The sequence below is a fragment of the Mauremys mutica genome, chromosome 3 (assembly GCF_020497125.1).
Source record: "Mauremys mutica isolate MM-2020 ecotype Southern chromosome 3, ASM2049712v1, whole genome shotgun sequence".
Classification (NCBI taxonomy): Eukaryota; Metazoa; Chordata; order Testudines; family Geoemydidae; genus Mauremys; species Mauremys mutica.
This window is the reverse complement of record NC_059074.1, coordinates 124,748,601-124,768,118: the sequence shown is the minus strand read 5'-3', so window position 1 is coordinate 124,768,118 and position 19,518 is coordinate 124,748,601. Positions and strand designations below refer to the sequence as shown.

General features: G+C 42.5%; 1 protein-coding gene across 7 annotated transcripts in view; it reads left to right on the top strand.

Annotated features, from left to right (window-relative positions):
- PDE10A (phosphodiesterase 10A) overlaps window positions 1-19,518 on the top strand; it is a 605,978-nt gene that overhangs the window by 210,598 nt on the left and 375,862 nt on the right. The window contains exon 1 of one of the 7 annotated variants that reach the window (XM_045008724.1): window positions 750-765. The exons of the other annotated variants lie outside the window; for them this stretch is intronic. The gene's annotated coding sequence lies outside the window, so the exon portion shown is untranslated. Of the gene's footprint in view, window positions 1-749; window positions 766-19,518 lie in introns of those variants that run through there. 7 annotated transcript variants of the gene reach the window in all.

The following is a 19,518-nucleotide window of genomic DNA, read 5'->3' as shown; positions in this document are numbered from 1 at the left end:
ACTCAGAACCCACACAATAAAAATGAAAGTGTAGAATGCAAGCCAAATACCTGTGATAAGATCACATTGTTGGAATTGGAGGAACGTACGTCTCAAATCTGGACCGGAAAAAAGAGTACGTCTTGAACAAGCAGTGAGATCACACACTCGTTCTTCCTTGAGTACTGACGTATCAAGTGATTTTTTATTTTTTGTGTGTGTATGTGTTTCATAGTACGACAAAGCCAACAAAGTGAGGATTACAGCAGACAATACAGGAAGAGCATTGGGGAAAAATAGGAATTCAATGGGGTCATAAAAAATAATCCACTTAATAAATAATCTCTGTAAGATTTCAGGATATCCATGCAATATTAGGATTGTGATTGGACATCATGGCTTCACTGTTGCTGCTTATTCAAGGGGTTTGTAGTAAGTAAGCACTTTGGAACAAGTTCAGTTCTCATTTGCATCCTGTGTGGCCCCAGAATTTGACACATTATCACTTTTACATCTTTGGCCTGTTCCCAGTGTCCGGCTCAGATTTGAACAAAAAACATTTTAGAAGTTCACTGATACTGTTACAGTTTTCCAGATGGCTGGGATTTTCATCATGGATTCAGCATTTGTTAGGACAAGTTTGAACTTTTGGGTGAAAATACTGTCCCCTAATATGCAGCTGTTTCTCTTATAATTGTTTTATAATCCCCATGCAAAGGAAGTTTCGCAGGGAGTTTCGCAAGGGAGTTCTCCAGGTGAAGGAGGAGCTAATACAGCATCTGTGGGGTAAGTGACTGTCTGTAGTGTGTGTTTGTGTGTGTGTTGGGGGTTACTTGCTGTGTGCTGAGCTTGTGTTTGTCAGTCTGTTTGTTTGGTTGTTTGTTTGAGGGACCGTGTGCTCTGGCTGGCAGTTGGAGGCAGGTTTGAAAGCTCGAAGCCTCTGGTAATTGGCTGAGCCTTAATCAGTGGGCGGGGCATTCACTCAGGCCAGGACTTTATAAAGCCACGCACAAGCAACCAGGGGCTGCTAACAGGGAGTTTCGCAAGGGAGTTTAGAAGGGGAGTGGGAAGGGAGCGGGAGTCCCTCGCCAGCCCTAACCCCTTCCCTGTGGTCCCCCTAAAACCTATAAACCGAACCACATTTCAAAGCTCCCTTCTGTAAACCACTCTTCCATTAACTAGGAGACAATGCAGGCAGAAGCCCAGCAGCAGAGTGGGGGCTATCCAGTTTATTGCACTGAGTGTTGCATGTATGATTACCTGCCCTGTGGGCGGGTGGCGTATGTGTGCAGTCGGTGCAAGGAGCTCCTGGCCCTCAGAGACCATGTACGGGCTTTGGAGGCCAGGGTGGCGGAACTGGAGCTAAGAGAGGTATGTTGATGAGGCTTTCCGGGACACTGTAGAATTGTCCCACCTCCACTCAGACAGCTCCTGTGCTGTTGAGGAGGAAGAAAGGCCCAGGGAAGTAGAGCAGTCAATGGGAGCAGAGGGAACCCTTTCCGTAGTCAGGACCCTCCTTCCAGATGGTGCTGGGGTTGCCTCTCGCACTGAGGTTGCCTCTCCAGGGGAGGGAACTCCAATTTCTAGGAAAAGGCAGGTGTTAGTAATGGGAGATTCGATCATTAGAAACATAGATAGCTGGGTTTGTGATGACCGGGAGAACCGTATGGTGACTTGCCTGCCTGGTGCGAAGGTTGCGGATCTCTCGAGGCATCTAGATAGACTTACGTGTAGTGCGGGGGAGGAGCCGGTGGTCGTGGTACATGTAGGTACCAATGACATAGGGAAGGGTAGGAGAGATGTCCTGGAAGCCAAATTTAGGCTGCTAGGGAAGAGACTGAAATCCAGGACCTCTATGGTGGCATTCTCAGAAATGCTCCCAGTTCCACGCGCAGGGCCGGGTAGGCAGGCAGAGCTTCAGAGTCTCAATGCGTGGATGAGACGATGGTGTAGAGAGGAGGGGTTCACGTTCATTAGGAACTGGGGAAACTTCTGGGATGGGAGGAGCCTATACAGGAGAGATGGGCTCCACCTAAACCAAAGTGGAACCAGACTGCTGGCACTAAACATTAAAAAGGGTGTAGAGCAGTTTTTAAACTAGGAGATGGGGGGAAAGTCAACTGCTGCAGAGGAGTGTGTGGATCGGACACAGACTTTTCTTAGGGGAGAGTCTGATGATAGAGAATCTCCAGGTTATTGTCAGGAGCAGAGGACTGAAAAGTATAATGTAAGGGCCAGATCAGATGATAAACAGTCACATAAAAAAGAATCTGGCACATCAGAAAAAGGCAGGCTAATAAACAGGGACAAGTTTTTAAAGTGCTTGTACACAAATGCCAGAAGTCTAAATAATAAGATGGGTGAACTAGAGTGCCTTATGATAAAGGAGGATATAGATATAATAGGCATCACAGAAACCTGGTGGACTTTTTTTAATAATTAGAGATATACCAATCTCCTAGAACTGGAAGGGACCTTGAAAGGTCATCGAGTCCAGCCCCCTGCCTTCACTAGCAGGACCAATTTTTGCCTCAGATCCCTAAGTGGCCTCCTCAAGGATTGAACTCACAACCCTGGGTTTAGCAGGCTAATGCTCAAACCACTGAGCCAATGCTCAAACCACTGAGCTATCCCTCCCCCCCACTGAGACCAATCAATGGGACACAATCATTCCGGGGTACAAAATATATCGGAAGGACAGAACAGGTAGTGCAGGGGGAGGAGTGGCACTATATGTGAAAGAAAGTGTAGATTCAAATGAAGTAAAAATCTTAAGCGAATCCACATGTTCCATAGAGTCTCTATGGATAGAAATTTCATGCTCTAGTAAAAATATAACATTAGGGATCTATTATCGACCACCTGACCAGGACAGTAATAGTGATGATGAAATGCTAAGGGAAATTAGAGAGGCTATCAAAATTAAGAACCCAATAATAGTGGGGGATTTCAGTTATCCCCATATTGACTGGGAACATTTCACTTCAGGATGAAATGCAGAGATAAAATTTCTCGATACTTTAAATGGCTGCTTCATGGAGCAGCTGGTACGGGAACCCACAAGGGGAGAGGCAACTCTAGATTTAATCCTGAGTGGAGCGCAGGAGCTGGTACAAGAGATAACTATAGCAGGACCGCTTGGAAATAGTGACCATAATACAATAGCATTCAACATCCCTGTGGTGGGAAGAACACCTCAACTGCCCAACACTGTGGCATTTAATTTCAAAAGGGGGAACTATACAAAAATGAGGGGGTTAGTTAGACAAAAGTTAAAAGGTACAGTGACTAAAGTGAAATCCCTGCAAGTTGCATGGGCCCTTTTTAAAGACACCATAATAGAGGCCCAACTTCAATGTATACCCCAAATTAAGAAAAACAGTAAAAGAACTAAAAAAGAGCCACCGTGGCTTCACAACCATGTAAAAGAAGCAGTGAGAGATAAAAAGACTTCCTTTAAAAAGTGGAAGTCAAATCCTAGTGAGGCAAATAGAAAGGAGCACAAACACAGCCAACTTAAGTGCAAGAGTGTAATAAGAAAAGCCAAAGAGGAGTTTGAAGAACGGCTAGCCAAAAACTCTAAAGGTAATAACAAAATGTTTTTTAAGTACATCAGAAGCAGGAAGCCTGCTAAACAACCAGTGGGGCCCCTTGATGATCAAAATACAAAAGGAGCGCTTAAAGATGATAAAGTCATTGCGGAGAAACTAAATGGATTCTTTGCTTCAGTCTTCACGGCTGAGGATGTTAGGGAGATTCCCAAACCTGAGCTGGCTTTTGTAGGTGACAAATCTGAGGAACTGTCACAGATTGAAGTGTCACTAGAGGAGGTTTTGGAATTAATTGATAAATTCAACATTAACAAGTCATCCGGACCAGATGGCATTCACCCAAGAGTTCTGAAAGAACTCAAATGTGAAGTTGCGGAACTATTAACTAAGGTTTGTAACCTGTCCTTTAAATCGGCTTCGGTACCCAATGACTGGAAGTTAGCTAATGTAACGCCAATATTTAAAAAGGGCTCTAGGGGTGATCCCGGCAATTACAGACCGGTAAGTCTAACGTCGGTACCGGGCAAATTAGTTGAAACAATAGTAAAAAATAAAATTGTCAGACACATAGAAAAACATAAACTCTTGAGCAATAGTCAACATGGTTTCTGTAAAGGGAAATCGTGTCTTACTAATCTATTAGAGTTCTTTGAAGGGGTCAACAAACATGTGGACAAGGGGGATCCAGTGGACATAGTGTACTTAGATTTCCAGAAAGCCTTTGACAAGGTCCCTCACCAAAGGCTGTTATGTAAATTAAGTTGTCATGGGATAAGAGGGAAGGTCCTTTCATGGATTGAGAACTGGTTAAAGGACAGGGAACAAAGGGTAGGAATTAATGGTAAATTCTCAGAACGGAGAGGGGTAACTAGTGGTGTTCCCCAAGGGTCAGTCCTAAGACCAATCCTATTCAATTTATTCATAAATGATCTGGAGAAAGGGGTAAACAGTGAGGTGGCTAAGTTTGCAGATGATACTAAACTACTCAAGATAGTTAAGACCAAAGCAGATTGTGAAGAACTTCAAAAAGATCTCACAAAACTAAGTGATTGGGCAACAAAGTGGCAAATGAAATTTAATGTGGATAAATGTAAAGTAATGCACGTTGGAAAAAATAACCCCAACTATAGATACAACATGATGGGGGCTAATTTAGCTACAACGAGTCAGGAAAAAGATCTTGGAGTCGTCATGGATAGTTCTCTGAAGATGTCCACACAGTGTGCAGAGGCGGTCAAAAAAGCAAACAGGATGTTAGGAATCATTAAAAAGGGGATAGAAAATAAGACTGAGAATATATTATTGCCCTTATATAAATCCATGGTACGCCCACATCTCAAATACTGTGTACAGATGTGGTCTCCTCACCTCAAAAAAGATATTCTAGCACTAGAAAAGGTTCAGAAAAGGGCAACTAAAATGATTAGGGGTTTAGAGAGGGTCCCATACGAGGAAAGATTAAAGAGGCTAGGACTCTTCAGCTTGGAAAAGAGAAGACTAAGGGGGGATATGATAGAGGTATATAAAATCATGAGTGATGTTGAGAAAGTGGATAAGGAAAAGTTATTTACTTATTCCCATAATACAAGAACTAGAAGTCACCAAATGAAATTAATAGGCAGCAGGTTTAAAACAAATAAAAGGAAGTTCTTCACGCAGCGCACAGTCAACTTGTGGAACTCCTTACCTGAGGAGGTTGTGAAGGCTAGGACTATAACAATGTTTAAAAGGGGACTGGATAAATTCATGGTGGCTAAGTCCATAAATGGCTATTAGCCAGGATGGGTAAGAATGGTGTCCCTAGCCTCTGTTCGTCAGAGGATGGAGATGGATGGCAGGAGAGAGATCACTTGATCGTTGCCTGTTAGGTTCACTCCCTCTGGGGCACCTGGCATTGGCCACTGTCGGTAGACAGATACTGGGCTAGATGGACCTTTGGTCTGACCCGGTACGGCCTTTCTTATGTCTTTTATGAATAAACCAACTCACATTAAACATCCCAATTCTCTTAATGAATATATTCATAAATATGAATAATCATACACAGATTCCTAAATTTCAGAAGAGTCTAATGGCTCTGTTATATTAATGTGTTTAGCTTTCAGGGCCTGACATCTGTACTTGCATTCGTTCCAGTTTGGGATCACTAGCTGACTAGGGTTGCCTTGTCAAAAGAAGTATAGTTTTCCATTGTGAGATGGATCTGCATTTTAACCAGAATGTAACACTGTCTCTGATTCCTATTAGGAGGCCTGCTTCTAAGACAACCCTGTTCCATAATCTGGGTGCATGCGTAGTCTCAGATCTGGAAATAAGAAGATACTTCTGTCCTATGGTCCAAGAGCCACTGTTAAATTTTAATAGCTATCTCTCTGATCTAAGATGTGTGGAGTGCTAAGGTGGAATGCTAAGCGGTTTGTTTTTATTTAGACTTTTATTAAGCACTCAATAGCCATTTAATAAGAGAATGGTCTTATCTATCCTAGCAGAACTGCTTTTTAAAAAACACAAATAAATGATTAGATTTTTGACATTCTCCATGTTTGCTTTAATAAAGAATCCACAAATAGGTTATGTGAAAGCATAGATGGCAGTTGAGACCACCACCTAGGACTTCAAAAAGAGGGTAGAGAATGCCTGAGAACCTGACTAAGACCTGATCTACACTAAACATTTAGGTTGGCCCAGTGATGTCACTTAGGGGTGTGAAAAATCCACACCCCTGAGCACCATAGTTAAGCCAACCTAATCCCTGCTGTAGACAGCACTAGGTTGATGGACGAATTCTTCCATCAACCTACCTACTGCCTCTTGGGGAGGTGGAATAACTACAGCAAAGGGGAACCCGCTACAGTGGGGCCTGCAGCTGTGTCACTGTAGCGTTTCAATGGTAGAGAAGCCCTAACATAGATTGCTACTGTCCCCTTCAATGAAGGGAGTCTACATATTGCCCTAAAACCAGCTGTGGTCCAACCAGCAGTATAGTCAATATCGGTTGACACTAGGAAAAAATACCACCCACTAAATAACCTCACTTTTTTAGGCAAGCTAATGAAGAAGCTGGGGGAAAAGTCTCCAACATCACCTGTTACCTGTCAGTATAGTTGGTCCCTCCCAGTCAGGCTTTGGGCCAGAACACAATGCAGAGACAGTACTTGTAGCTTTGCTGGGTGACTTCCTTTTGTCCATAAACAAGAGAAGTTGCATCAGTACTCATCCTACGGGTCCTTTCTGTGGTATTTGATAAAGTTATCACACAAATACCCTCGCTCACCTCCAAGAACCTGCAGGAGTTTATGGAGATGACTTGAAACAACTCAGGTCTTGTGTCTCAGACCTAATCCAGGAGGTCACTGGGGGGCAACTATTCTTCCCTCTCCAAAGCCCTTACCTGCAGGGGCTGATAAGGCTCAGTCTTTCCTGCTATATTATTCCCCTGTTATTGAAGCCACTGGGAGAGCGGTTGGGACAACATAATATAAAGTGCCAGCAGTACACTCTACTTTTCCTTTAATATCAAATGTAAACAGAACCTTCTAATAGTTTTCTCAGTGCCCAGCCAAAATAGTCTCCTGGGTGAAGAGGACCAGGCTAAAGCTGAACTTGGCTTCTCTATATCACCCCCGATAACATGGGCATCTTCCTTCCAATTACTAAATTGGCCCACAAACTTTGGGGTCCTTCTGGATTCCTCAGTACTATTGCATGCTCAAATAGCCATGGTGAATTGTCATGATGCTCTCTGGGTACCCAGAGTTATGAGACACCTCATTGTCACCTGCCCTTAGTGTGAACCAGTCTTGTCTGTACCTGCTCTGGATCAGCTCCTGAAATCACCAGCCTCTGGCAGCACAACTGTATTGCCTTCCAGACCCTGACACAGACCTTGCTCTCTCTGCGCAGGTAGTGGCAGGCACAGACCAACCCCTGACTCCTCAGAGCATTCCCTGCAGTGTCCAGCCCCTTAGCTGCTGAATGCTCAGAGAATTACCAGGCCTGCTGGTCCCAAAGGAGCAGTACACACCAGCTTGCTAGTTATACCTTAGTACACAACTCTGCTGAACACAAAGCACTCAAACTCATTCTTGTTTTCACTACAAATATATCTATTATCAAAGAAGAGATGTTCAAATAATAGTGAATTAGAACATTGGAAATAAATGGTTACACATACAGTAGAACATCATAGCTACGAACACCACGGGAGTGGAGGTTGTTTGTAACTGTGAACAAAACATTATGGTGGTTCTTTCAAAAGTTTACAACTGAACATTGACTTAATACAGTTTTGAAACTTTACTATGCAGAAGAAAAATGCTGCTTTTAACCATCTTAATTTAAATGAAACAAGCACAGAAATTGTTTCCTTTCCTTGTCAAATTTTTTTTTAAACTTTCCCTTTATTTTTTTAGTAGTTTACGTTTAGCACAGTGCTGTATGGTATTTGCTCTTTTTTTGGTGTCTTCTGCTGCCTGATTGTGGTTCCAAATGAGGTGTGTGGTTTGTAACACTGAAGTTCTACTGTGAAATAAAATCACAATCACTTTCTAGAGACTAAACACAACTAACAGGTTAACCTCCTGTCTGAAGAAACTTGTCTCAACCCAAGTTCTCTGTAGCATTTTCAACCATGCCTTATTGAGACCACTTTTTCATGAAGCAAAACAACGGTCCTTTTACTTCATCAAGGAACTGTGCCTGGGCATCTTCTTTGTCCTCAAAAATATACTCAAGAAAACCTTTAATATGCACTTCAAGATAAGGTTCTCTTCCCCCCACTGTCTTTTCTCTTCCTGTTTCTTTCTGAAGTTCTTATAATCCTTCATTTGCATTTAGTTCAGACTGATGTTAGGAGGCCCATTCTGAATGAGGCAAAACTCAATTTACACGTAAACAGATGGATATACATTTCTTATCTGACAGAAAATCTGTTTTTCACATTCTCTGGTGACCAATCCCCAGACACAGACTTTAAGAACATCTTTTCAGTACATATACATAAGTCCTTGCACAATATCCATACATGTGTTTGTGATGATAGGGATAACTACTGTGACACCAGCTTTTATTTGAGACCTCACATGACTTTTTTGATTAATTAGAATGTACACACTAGATTCAGGTGATTCCTGTAACCCCTCTGCACCCTCTTGCCAACGGCCATTAAGAGATTGCTGGGTCACAAATATCCACTTCCATCTGCAACAGGCCCCAAGATTGTTTCCCAGTCTGTCAGATATAGGCCCAGACACCATGATATGTGACCTCCATGATTGAAGCCACACACCCAGAAAGAGTCTAGTTGAAACAAAATGCATCTGCCTGTTTGCTGAACAATGCATCAGCCTAGTTGCTCTGACTCATCACTGATACCCCATTGAATAGAAAATCCAGTTCAAGAATTTGTCCTGGTATTCAACCTCCTCGATGGGATTGGCCCTGGCTTATTTCTCAGCAACCTTAAAATGATGATCCTCACAACAGATTGGACTGGCCCAAGGAAACTGAGGCTTGTCAGCTCATGGGACAGGACTGTCACAGGAAATAGAGGTAGCTTACAGCCCTCTTTACCAGAAGAGAGAACAATGGCTGTCGACTTTACCATATGCAGAACTAAATCAAAAAATCATTTCTTTGACTTCGCTTTCCTTCTGTACGTTCTGACTCTGTTGCACATGCCGCACAAACAACTACTACTAAAAGAACTGGCATATCAGATTGCTAATCAAACTATCTGTTTGAGGCTGGCACGATATGACTGGAGGATAGCTAATGTCACATCTATATTTAAAAAAGGCAATTACAAATCTGTTAGTCTGAATTTAGTACTATTCAAGGCTTTAAAATAAGTTTTGAAGGAAAGAACAATTAAATTCATGGAGTTAAAGGGGATGTAATGTAACAAGGATTTACCAAAGGTCGATATTGCCAAACTAATCTGATTTTCTTATTTGAGAAAGTGACTATTTTTTTAGATAAGGGAAATGCAGTAGATCTAATACACCTGAACTCCAGTAAAGCATTTGACACCATACCATATGGCAAATCATTAGTTAAATTAGGAAAGATGAGGATTAGTACAAGAATTGTAAGGTGAATAAGGAACTGGATAAATGGGGAGAAGGCAATAGGTTGTGCCAAAAGGTGAACTATTGTGCTGGAGGAAGGTTACTTCTGAGGTTCCTCAAGGATCGGTCTTGGGACTAATTTTGTTTAATATTTTTATTGATATTGGCACATGAAGTAGGAACGTGCTAATGAAATTTGATGCTGATACAAAGCTGGACAGCATGGTGAACACAGAGGAGGATCAGGGTATTGTACAGGAAGATCTGGATCACCTTGAAGCCTGGAGAGAGAGAAATGGGATGAAATTCAATAGTGACAAGTGCAAAGTCGTATACTTAGGCTAATGAGAATTTTTGCTACAATGTGGGGGTTTATCAGTTGGAAGTGACGGACGAGGAGAGAGACCTGGGACGGGGGGAGCGCAATCACAGGATGACTGAGGCCCCAGCGTGATGCAGCTGTGAAAGGGGTAAAGACAATCCTAAGCTGTATCAGGCAAGACATTTCCAGTAGAGAGAGAGAGAAGTATTAATGCAATTGTACAAGGCATTATTTAGACCTCCTGGGGAATACTGTGTATAATTCTAGTCGCCCACACTCAAGAAAGATTAATTTAAACTGAAACAGGTGCAGAGAAGGGCTATTAGGATGATCAGGGAATGGAGGGCCTATCTTATAAGAAGAGATGGGAAGAGCTAGGCTTGTTTAGTCTCACAAAAAGAAGGGGGAGAGAGGATATGATTGCTCTCTATAAATATATTGAGGGATTGTCATAGGGTGCCCGCCCCACACTGGGCTCTAAGAGATTAATAGAGCCACCGGGAGGCTGCGCAGGAGGCAGCCAATCAGGGCTAGGCAGGCCTACATAAGAAGAACTGCAAGGCAGAGCAGGTTCATCACTCCCTGGATCTTGAGGAGGACTGGCTGCCTTGCAGGCTGATGGCAGCAAGTACCCTGGACAGAGCAGTGCTTCAGGCAGAGACTCGGGGAGCTAACAGCTGCTCCTGGTGTGCTGCAGGGACCTGCAGGCTGAGGCTCCCAGGCAAGGGCAAGGAGGGTGCTGGGGCCACAGGGAATGGCCTAGGGAAATCTACTGAGGAGTCAGAGGGAGTGCCACAAGCAGTGGCCTACTACAAAGTCCCTGGGCTGGGACCCAGAGTAGTGGGTGGGCCTGGGTCCCTCCCACCCTCGCCACTGAGAAAGTGGCCAGACAATGGGCTGCGGTTGCTACTGAGAGAGTGGCTGGACAGTGGACTGCAGGTCCCCTGGAAGGGGGGAACACAGAGTGTGGCACAGCAGAGGGCTGTGTCCTGAAAATTATCCTTGGAACAACATAGGTCCAGGAGCAGAAGTGGTGATGGAGATACCCACCAAAAGAAGGCGCACTGGCGAGCAGAATTAATCCATGGGACAGCCAGCAGGAGGCGCTAGCGTGGGGAGTCATTCCCGTCACAGGGGTAAAGACCCAGAAGGGTAAAGAGCTATTTAAGCTAAAGGCCAATGTTGGCACAAGAACGAAAGGGTATAAACTTGCCATGAAATATTCAGGTTGGAAATTAGAAGGTTTATAACTATCAAAGGAGTGAGGTCTGGAACAGTCTCCCTGTAGGAGTTGTGGGGCAAACAACTTAATTTGTTTTGAAAGAGTTGGACAAATTTGAGTGTGATTGTATGATAGGGTTCTTTGTGATGGTAGAGGGCAGGGCTCAACTGTCCTGGGGCTCTTTTCTGGTTTGTCAATGCACCTCAGGCCATGTTTGCACTACCACTTATGTTGGCAAAACTAATGTCACCCGGGTGTGAAAAAACACACCCCTGAATGACACAGGTTTCACTGGCATAATCACTAGCGTGCACAGCGCTGTCATAGGTACCACCACTCGTTGAGGTGGTTTTATGTCAATGAGAGAGCTCTCTCCCGTCAGCATAGAGCAGCTACACGAGCGAGCTTACGGTGGCACAGCTGTACTGGTACAGCGATACCCCTGTAAGCTCGCTCGTGTAGACATGGTCTCGGTCCTGACATGCAACACTCCTCTAATTCCAGGCCTTTCTTGAGCAAAAATTGCCTGCTGTGATAGAAGCCTAGTCTCAGGGTCTAAACCTAACACTGGAGGCTAAGAAATTGTCAGTACTATTCCCTGCTCTTTCTGAGCCTGATTATTTCACTGCTACAAACAGCAAATACCACCTTGCTCTATGGATAATCTTATTGAAACCACTAGGCATGTTCTCAGATTGAAGTGCTTTTCTGCAGGTATGTCTACACTACACTTTGTCTACACAATTCCCAGCTCGAGGAGACACCCCCACCCCAAGCACATACCCTTCTGAGACCCAAGGCATGTATCTGGGGTGGCTAGCCTCCCCTGTTGCTTGCACTGCAGCAGCTACGCTCTGTTTTCAGTGAGAATCTGCTCAAGGTCTGGATGTACCCACAGTATAAGGATGACAGAATTGGATCCTCTGAGATTAGATTCTGATTACACAGGTATAAAACTGAAAGCACTGGAGTTACTAGTACAGAGATTAGAATGTGGCCCTTAACCACTTTCCCTCAATTTCACTATCTGTACAAGAGAATCATAATGCAGGGGAGTTTGAGGATGGGTTAACTAGTTCAACGTTTCCCAAACTTTTGAGAGTTGAGCTGCCCTTCAGGAAAATAAAACCAATCATGCCCACTCCTGATCCAACCAAGTAAGCAGAACAATGTAAGGGAGACTTATGGTGCCTTTGTTCTGTCTACCCTGCCCCACCTTGGGGAAATGCTGAAATTAGTTAAAGTTTGCAAAAGACTTTGAAGCTGAAAGTGTTTTAAGTGTGAAATATGGTTACTGAATTGTGTTGTGTGAACCAGTGTCCTCCTGCAGTTTCGGATGGGACACTAACCTTTTCATCTGTGACTGAAAGCACGTTTTGAACCTGTATGTCCAGGTCTGAAAGCCAATGAGCTAACTTAGCCCCCTTGGTTACCATTTCAATGCCACTAGTTAATTTTTTTCTGTATAAAAACACAGGGCCTGACTTCTAGTTTCAGTTTTCATTGCTTGAATCAGGAGCACCTCCACTGAAGTTAATAGGAGTAGCACAAGCTTAAAATCATTATAAATGATGTGAGGAGAATCGAGTCTACAGTCCAAGTTTCAGATGAACCCTATGGCTGGGTTCACAGAACTCCTCAGTACTATTCTGCAGCAGTTGCATGTAAGGTAAACATGTAAAACAACTAACTACAGACTCTAAACTACATTATGAAACCAAACCCACAACAATGTACCACCACAACTTTTATTCTGTCTGTCTGTCTACGTCAGTCAGCGTTTAGCACTGGTTAAAAAGGAATTTGTTCAGGAAACTGCAGTATACCAAAAAAAAGTATGGACTTAATGGGATATGCCGAATTGTCTGATGTCACACCCAGCCAGGGAAGTTTTAAGTGGCACAGTTAAACAAGGCTTCAGATTTCTTAAAAATCTTTTCTCACCGTTTGGTGTGATTAAAATGGTGCTGCTCTCCGGTTATCGGCAAAGGGGAGTGGATATTTAAACTGTGTGTGTGTGTGTGTGTGTGTGTGTGTGTGTGTGTGTGTGTGTGTGTGTGTTGGTTTTGGTCTACAAAGAAAAATATATCTAAACCAGGTATTTAAACTCTACATTCGTGGTGGTTTAGGGATTAGCCCAGACAATTCCACTCAACCTATGTTTGGTTTATCCTGTTGTTGATGCCTAAGACTTTAATTTCAGTGGGAAATTCAAAATACATAAGGTGGAAAAATTCCAGATTTTTTTTTCTTTTAATTGGACTTGTCGTGGTAAGTAATTTGGTGACGTTAGTTATAGATAGTCAGAATACTTGCCCGCTCTCTTTTCCTTTCCTGTCCCTCCCTGCCACATGCACACAGAGTGCAAATACTCTTTGGTCAGTGATGCTCTTTACCAATAGGTCCCATCTGCAACATGCTTGAAGTGAGTTGAGTTACAGAACTGTGGTGTTGCACATCTTCAGGGAAAACTGATTTCTGACATAGTTATGCCTTGTGGATGTGACCTAACTATTTAACAAAAAAAAACAACAAAAAAAAACTAGGTATCTAAGATGTGTTATTTTTTTTTGTTTTGTCCTGGTCCTTTCTTATGATAACATTAGAGATGGGTCAGCTCCACTGGAGACAGCAGTAGTTGGAACTCTAGTTTAAACAAGGTATCTGTGACAACCAGTATTTTAACCAATATGTCTCCTAACCCTGCTCAGTGCTAGTCTAGATGACATGGTGCTCAGATTGCTAGTGGCAACCAGAACCTTTTGTACATGAGCTCCTAATGGATGGCTCTGCATTGATGGGAAACTTAAAAAACAAAACCAGCTCAGTGTAAAGAAGGCCACACTGCTAGAAATCAGTTATGTTGAAACCATGTTAAATCTATACTTGGTTTAGTGATTATCACCCAAGAGTCTAAGGGCTTGTCTACATGGGAAAGTTTTACCAGTTATGCATTTATAACTTCTCATGTGGCCACTCTCATTCCAGAATAAAAGTGATTTTTTTTCATTTAGCTTAATTCCTTCCAAAGTGACATGGGGTAAGCCAACAAAAAAAAAATCATTCCAGGATAGGAGTGTCCATGTGGGGAGTTATACATGCATTTAATTTTAAATTAATACCTTAGCTTATAGTAGTATAACTTTCCCATGTAAACAAGCCCTTAGTATAAAGCTCTCTGATAACACACACTTTGGTAAAAGGTTACTGTCAGGAAGGATGGTTTTGTGGCTAGAGCACAAAACTGGGAGTCAGAAGATCTAAGTTCTTTTCCCAGCTCAATTATGGATTTTTTTTTTTGGTGACCTTTGGGCACGTCATTTAATCCCTTTGTGCTTCAATTCCGTACTAGGCAAAATGGGCTCCCTCAGCAAGGTGTTGTCAGTTTGAATTAATTAATATCTGGGGTGCATTCTTATTCCATTGTAGTATTATTGTGTTCCAATGTTGGCATTTAAATAATCAGAATTCATTATAATCACTAACCTTATTCAATCACTTATATCAGAGAAGGGAACAAATTTCATGCTCTCTGGTGCAAGGATAGATATTAATTTTCTGCTTGAGACCAAGTTCGGACAGGATTCTTTTCATTTTGCTGACCACAGCTGCTTTGAGGGTCGGAAGCACCAGCAGCAGTGGCAAAAATGACAAGAGTTACCACAAAAAATACTGACACATTTTTTATAACTTCCTATCAGGAAACACCTACCTGCTCTTCTCCCTCTTCTACCCTTCCCCATCGCTTTCTCTCTTTGCCACCTGCTTCCTCTTCAAGAAGCGAAGACGTTCACCCAGGATGGAACAGCAGGAACATTGGGGGGGGAATACTAAACTGAGACTTTGGCACCAAAACATGGGTGACTTTTTCTTTTCCCTAAGAGGGCTTTTACTTGGCATAAGTAAGTTATAGGCAGTTGGAAGGCTACTGACATTTCAGCTACTACCTGTATTTTCCCTTGTCTAAAACCAACCTCATAGTATTGAGAGGTAAGTCACATCCTCAGTTAGGTAAAATGTGTGGGGCCCTTAATGGGAGACACTAGTGTGTTATCTAGGTCAGTGTAATACAGCTGAACTTTCCTCCCTTCGTCAGGATGGTGGTATAAAGAAGGGAGGGTGTGGTTCAGAGCAAAGCACTCCCTTTACTTAAATGTCTGGCTCTTTAATGCTCCTAAGCAATGAGGGAATTCATGTGAAGAATACAATGAAATGAAATGTCTTTACATAGTATCCTTTAAACTATCTATGACATAGTTTTACAGGTAAAAAGGAAACTAGAGAGAAATGCTTTACAGATTATTTCAGAAGCTCTTGGAAGCAGAAAAGCATATTATGTGGTTATTTCAGTGTATTCAATATCTCCAGCGCAGCACTTCAGCTCTCTTTCTGCCTCACTTGGTACACAGCTGTGCAGCTCTGGGGTGAAATCCTGCCTCCATGGGAGTTTTGCCATTGATTAAATGGAGCCAGGATTTCACCCCACAAATCTCAGTTCAGATAAGACCCTGTCCTCCTCTCGATGTAGGCTAGATCCATGTAACTGAGAGCCATTTAGAACCCTGGTTCTCCTTTCACTTCTCAGGTTTACATTGGTGGAAATGAAAGGTGAATCAGGTCCTCTGGTCTCTGCCCTGTCAACAAGACGAAGAAAGCACAGATAGATGCGAGTTTTGCCTCTGGGTTTCCATCCCCATTTCCTTGTGACTATCCTGTAAGGATGTTTTGGGTACCTGTGTCTTTAGCACTCTTGCTTTTTACTCGACTCCCCCATTTTACCTTACTCCCTCTGTGTGCCCCATTTCCTCTTGTTAGTAGTCTAGATCCTCATGGACATAATGGAAACACCTACCTTTGATAACTTTATAGTTAAAATGTATCTGGGCGTCTCTTTCTAGAATGTCATGATGAGTAATGATGCAAGAGAAAATAATACTGCGTTTATTCTGGAACTATCAGTCTCTTCTTTGATTGTTGTTTGCCCCATTTTATAATAGAGGGTAGAAAGTTTAGATTTTGCCTTCTCTTTGGATTTGCTTAATTCTTTCTTCAACCTTTTATTTGATGCACAATTTGGACAGCTACCGTTATAGGAGAATCAGTCCAAAAGCCAATCTGATTTTTGTCCATATGGGCAAGAATATTAAATATTTGTTCCCTTAAATATTAGGGAGTTTTTTTGTTCTTAATATGTGTTTTGACTTACAACTCCTTTTAGTTTCTGTGTTATGTCCTGTTAGCAAGAGAGGTGATATTAACATTCCTTGATCCTCATTCAGTGGGTACATTGGACAATTGTGAATACAGCTTCAGCACTGTGTTGTTCATTGTAAAGCTGTAGAAAGGATCTGGGGTGTCCTATTTTAAGACTGAGTGAGTGGTTGTTCTCAAACACCTGCTGTGATAGCCTAGAGGAAAATATGTGGCTCAAGTAGAAATGTTAAATCCATTTATGAATGCATTTCTCATCATATCAGCTGTTTGGGCGGGGGGTTGTACATGAAACTTGAATTTTGGGCTTAAACTAGCCTGACGTTTTGCCTGACATTAAAATGTAATTCCTGCAAAGCATTGTAAGTATACTGCTCAGAAACCTCACCTGTGGGTTCTGTGGTGTTTGCATCTTATACAGCATTGAGTATCTTGTCTGCATTTGATAAATATTAAATAATTACTCATCTGCTGTAAAAAATAGACTGGAACATACCAGGCTTAAGTAGACAATATCAACTGTGTTGCAAAAACTTGAAATGTATGTTATAGTTATCCCTTTATATTACCTTCCTCAGTGACTATCCATAGGTGGCATGATAGTCTTGTGACTATAATCATTTGACAAGTTCGGTCTATGGACATCAGTCCATCTTTCTTGGCAAGTGTCTGTTTATAACCGGATGCCTATGTATTGGCTATCCTCATTGTCACTGGTGTCCATTACTGGATATTTCTGCTCCAGTTTCGCTACCATGTAACTGGACAGTAGCGTTGAATGGTACTATTGGACCATTATATACAATAATAGTATGATTTTCTGTTATAAGGAAGAATTGGATCCCATATTTTCTCTCTATATATAAAATGTGCTGTGCATGTTTTTATATTGGACTCTCTTAAAATATCTTCCGCTTAAATTTTTTAAGCCTGCTGTGTTAGTCCAGGAAAATTTATTCAAAAGACAAAAATCAAGGTAAATTTTGGGTGGAGGACAGAATATAGCATAAGATGGAGTCCTGACTATTTTAGGCTTGCTTGCTCCTGCTGCAGGGAAGAGAATTAAGTGAGTCATCAGCTCTATAAAAATGAATTTTGGCATGTTTAATCCCAAATGCTGGCTCCTCTATTTGTTGTCTATTGTGTGTGATGCGAGATACTAACCAGACCTGGACTACCATGCCACTACTGAGGCAGACTGTGTGAAACAACAGAAAAGAAAAACTACCATACTGAGATGGGAAGGAATTGGCTGATCATTGTAAACTTTATTAATGGCTATATTGTAGCAATTGTCCAACATTTTTCATTCATAGAACTCAAAGTGCTTTATAAATTTGATTATCATCTCCGTTTTACAGATGTGGGATATGAGGCACAGAAGATTGAAGTGACTTGTCCAAAATCAATAGTAGTTTTAGGACTAGAGCACATTAATATTTTGGCTTGTGAGAGACATTTTAAAATGAAATGTTTTCAGAAGGACAAGCCTTTCCAAGTGGAAGAGAGGTATATTGTGTTTTTAGTGAGTTTATTTGTGTTTTGCCTGGACTTCCAAGGTTTTGCCTGGCTTATCTGAAATCAGTTGTTTAAACTTTACAGGAGGCATAAGCTTGCATATCTTTGGGGTGAAATCCCAATCTCACTGAAATCAGTGAGAGTTTTGCCACTAACTTCAGTGGGGCCAAGATTTCACCCTTGAACTTTTAAAGCAGACATTGTTTGCTGCTGTTCAAATCACGTGCAAACTGATTTATTGTTCTTAGACATTGTGTGGCCTATTCAACAAGTTTTACTTCTACATTAGTGATTATAACCAGATCTGCAGCTATCGTGCTTACATTGTGCAGAGGTAAACATAGTAGTACAGCACTTGGCAATGACCGAAAGCCATTTGACATCTCCATTTAAGATTGCAGGCTGCGTGTTGTGAGTTTAGTGGGTTTTTTTCTTTATTTCCTTTTTTTTTCATTATCTAGGTTAGGTCAGGGTTTCTCAAACAGGGGTTGCCGCTTGTGTAGGGAAAGCCCCTGGTGGGCAGGGCCAGGCCAGTGTGTTTACCTGCCCTGTCCACAGGTCCGGCTGATCGCAGCTCCCACTGGCCGTGGATCGCTGCTCCAGGCCAATGGGAGCTGCTGGAAGCGGTGTGAGCCGAGGGACTTACTGACCGCCACTTCCAGCAACTCCCATTGGCCCAGAGCAGCGATCCGTGGCCAGTGGGAGCTGCGATCAGCCAGACCTGTGGACAGGGCAGGTAAACACATTGGCCTGGCCCACCAGGGGCTTTCCCTACACAAGCGGCGACCCCTGTTTGAGAAACCCTGGGTTAGGTGATAGTGTTTGGGGTGGGGCGATATTTTTACTGTCTCAAGTATTGGTTTTGCTATTCAAATCTATTGTGTTTTTGGAATTCTTGAGTTTAGTTGTTGGGTTTTCTTAGCTGTGCAGAGACTTTCAGGTTTGAATACCTTGGAAATAAAGATATTAACAACAATAACAGCATTTTGCACTTTTATAGTGCCATCCATCCAGGGATCTTTAAGTATTTCACTAACGCTAACAGACTGAGGCTCACCGCCACAAACTTTCAACCATAATGGTCAATTTGTGTTTTCAAGGCTATTCTTGCAAGGAAAAAGGCCGGAGATGTGCTTTATTATTTAAACAACAATTAGATTAACTCTGACACGTAGGGGTCTCAAATTAGGGAGAAACACATGGCTTTGAGTTTTGCCACCCCCCTCCCCCCACCACCCCCAATGCGGACTCTTAGGTTGAGATATGATTATGCAAACCCCACTAGTAGCTCTGAAAATGGACAAACCAAATGTTTCTGGATCCAAGTCTTTAACATCTCTCTCTCCCATGCAGTAGTACAGTATTATTCAATGCTTTTGGTTAATCAGCTGTCCATAGAAGGCTGGGATTCTCCTTTTGCCCCTGTTGTTGGCTTATATTTCTTTGACAGCCACCATGGGCCTGAGCCTGCCATTTACCTGAATAGAAAGAAAATCTCTTGCCTGAAAAGGGTTAGAGCAGTGATACTCAGACCCAGGAGCGGCACCAGAGTTTCTGGCGCCCTAGGCAGAATTCAGGGGGTGGCATTTTGTGCGCTCCCCATGGGAGTGTTTTAATATCATATGCTGCAAAGAGCTGCAGGAGATG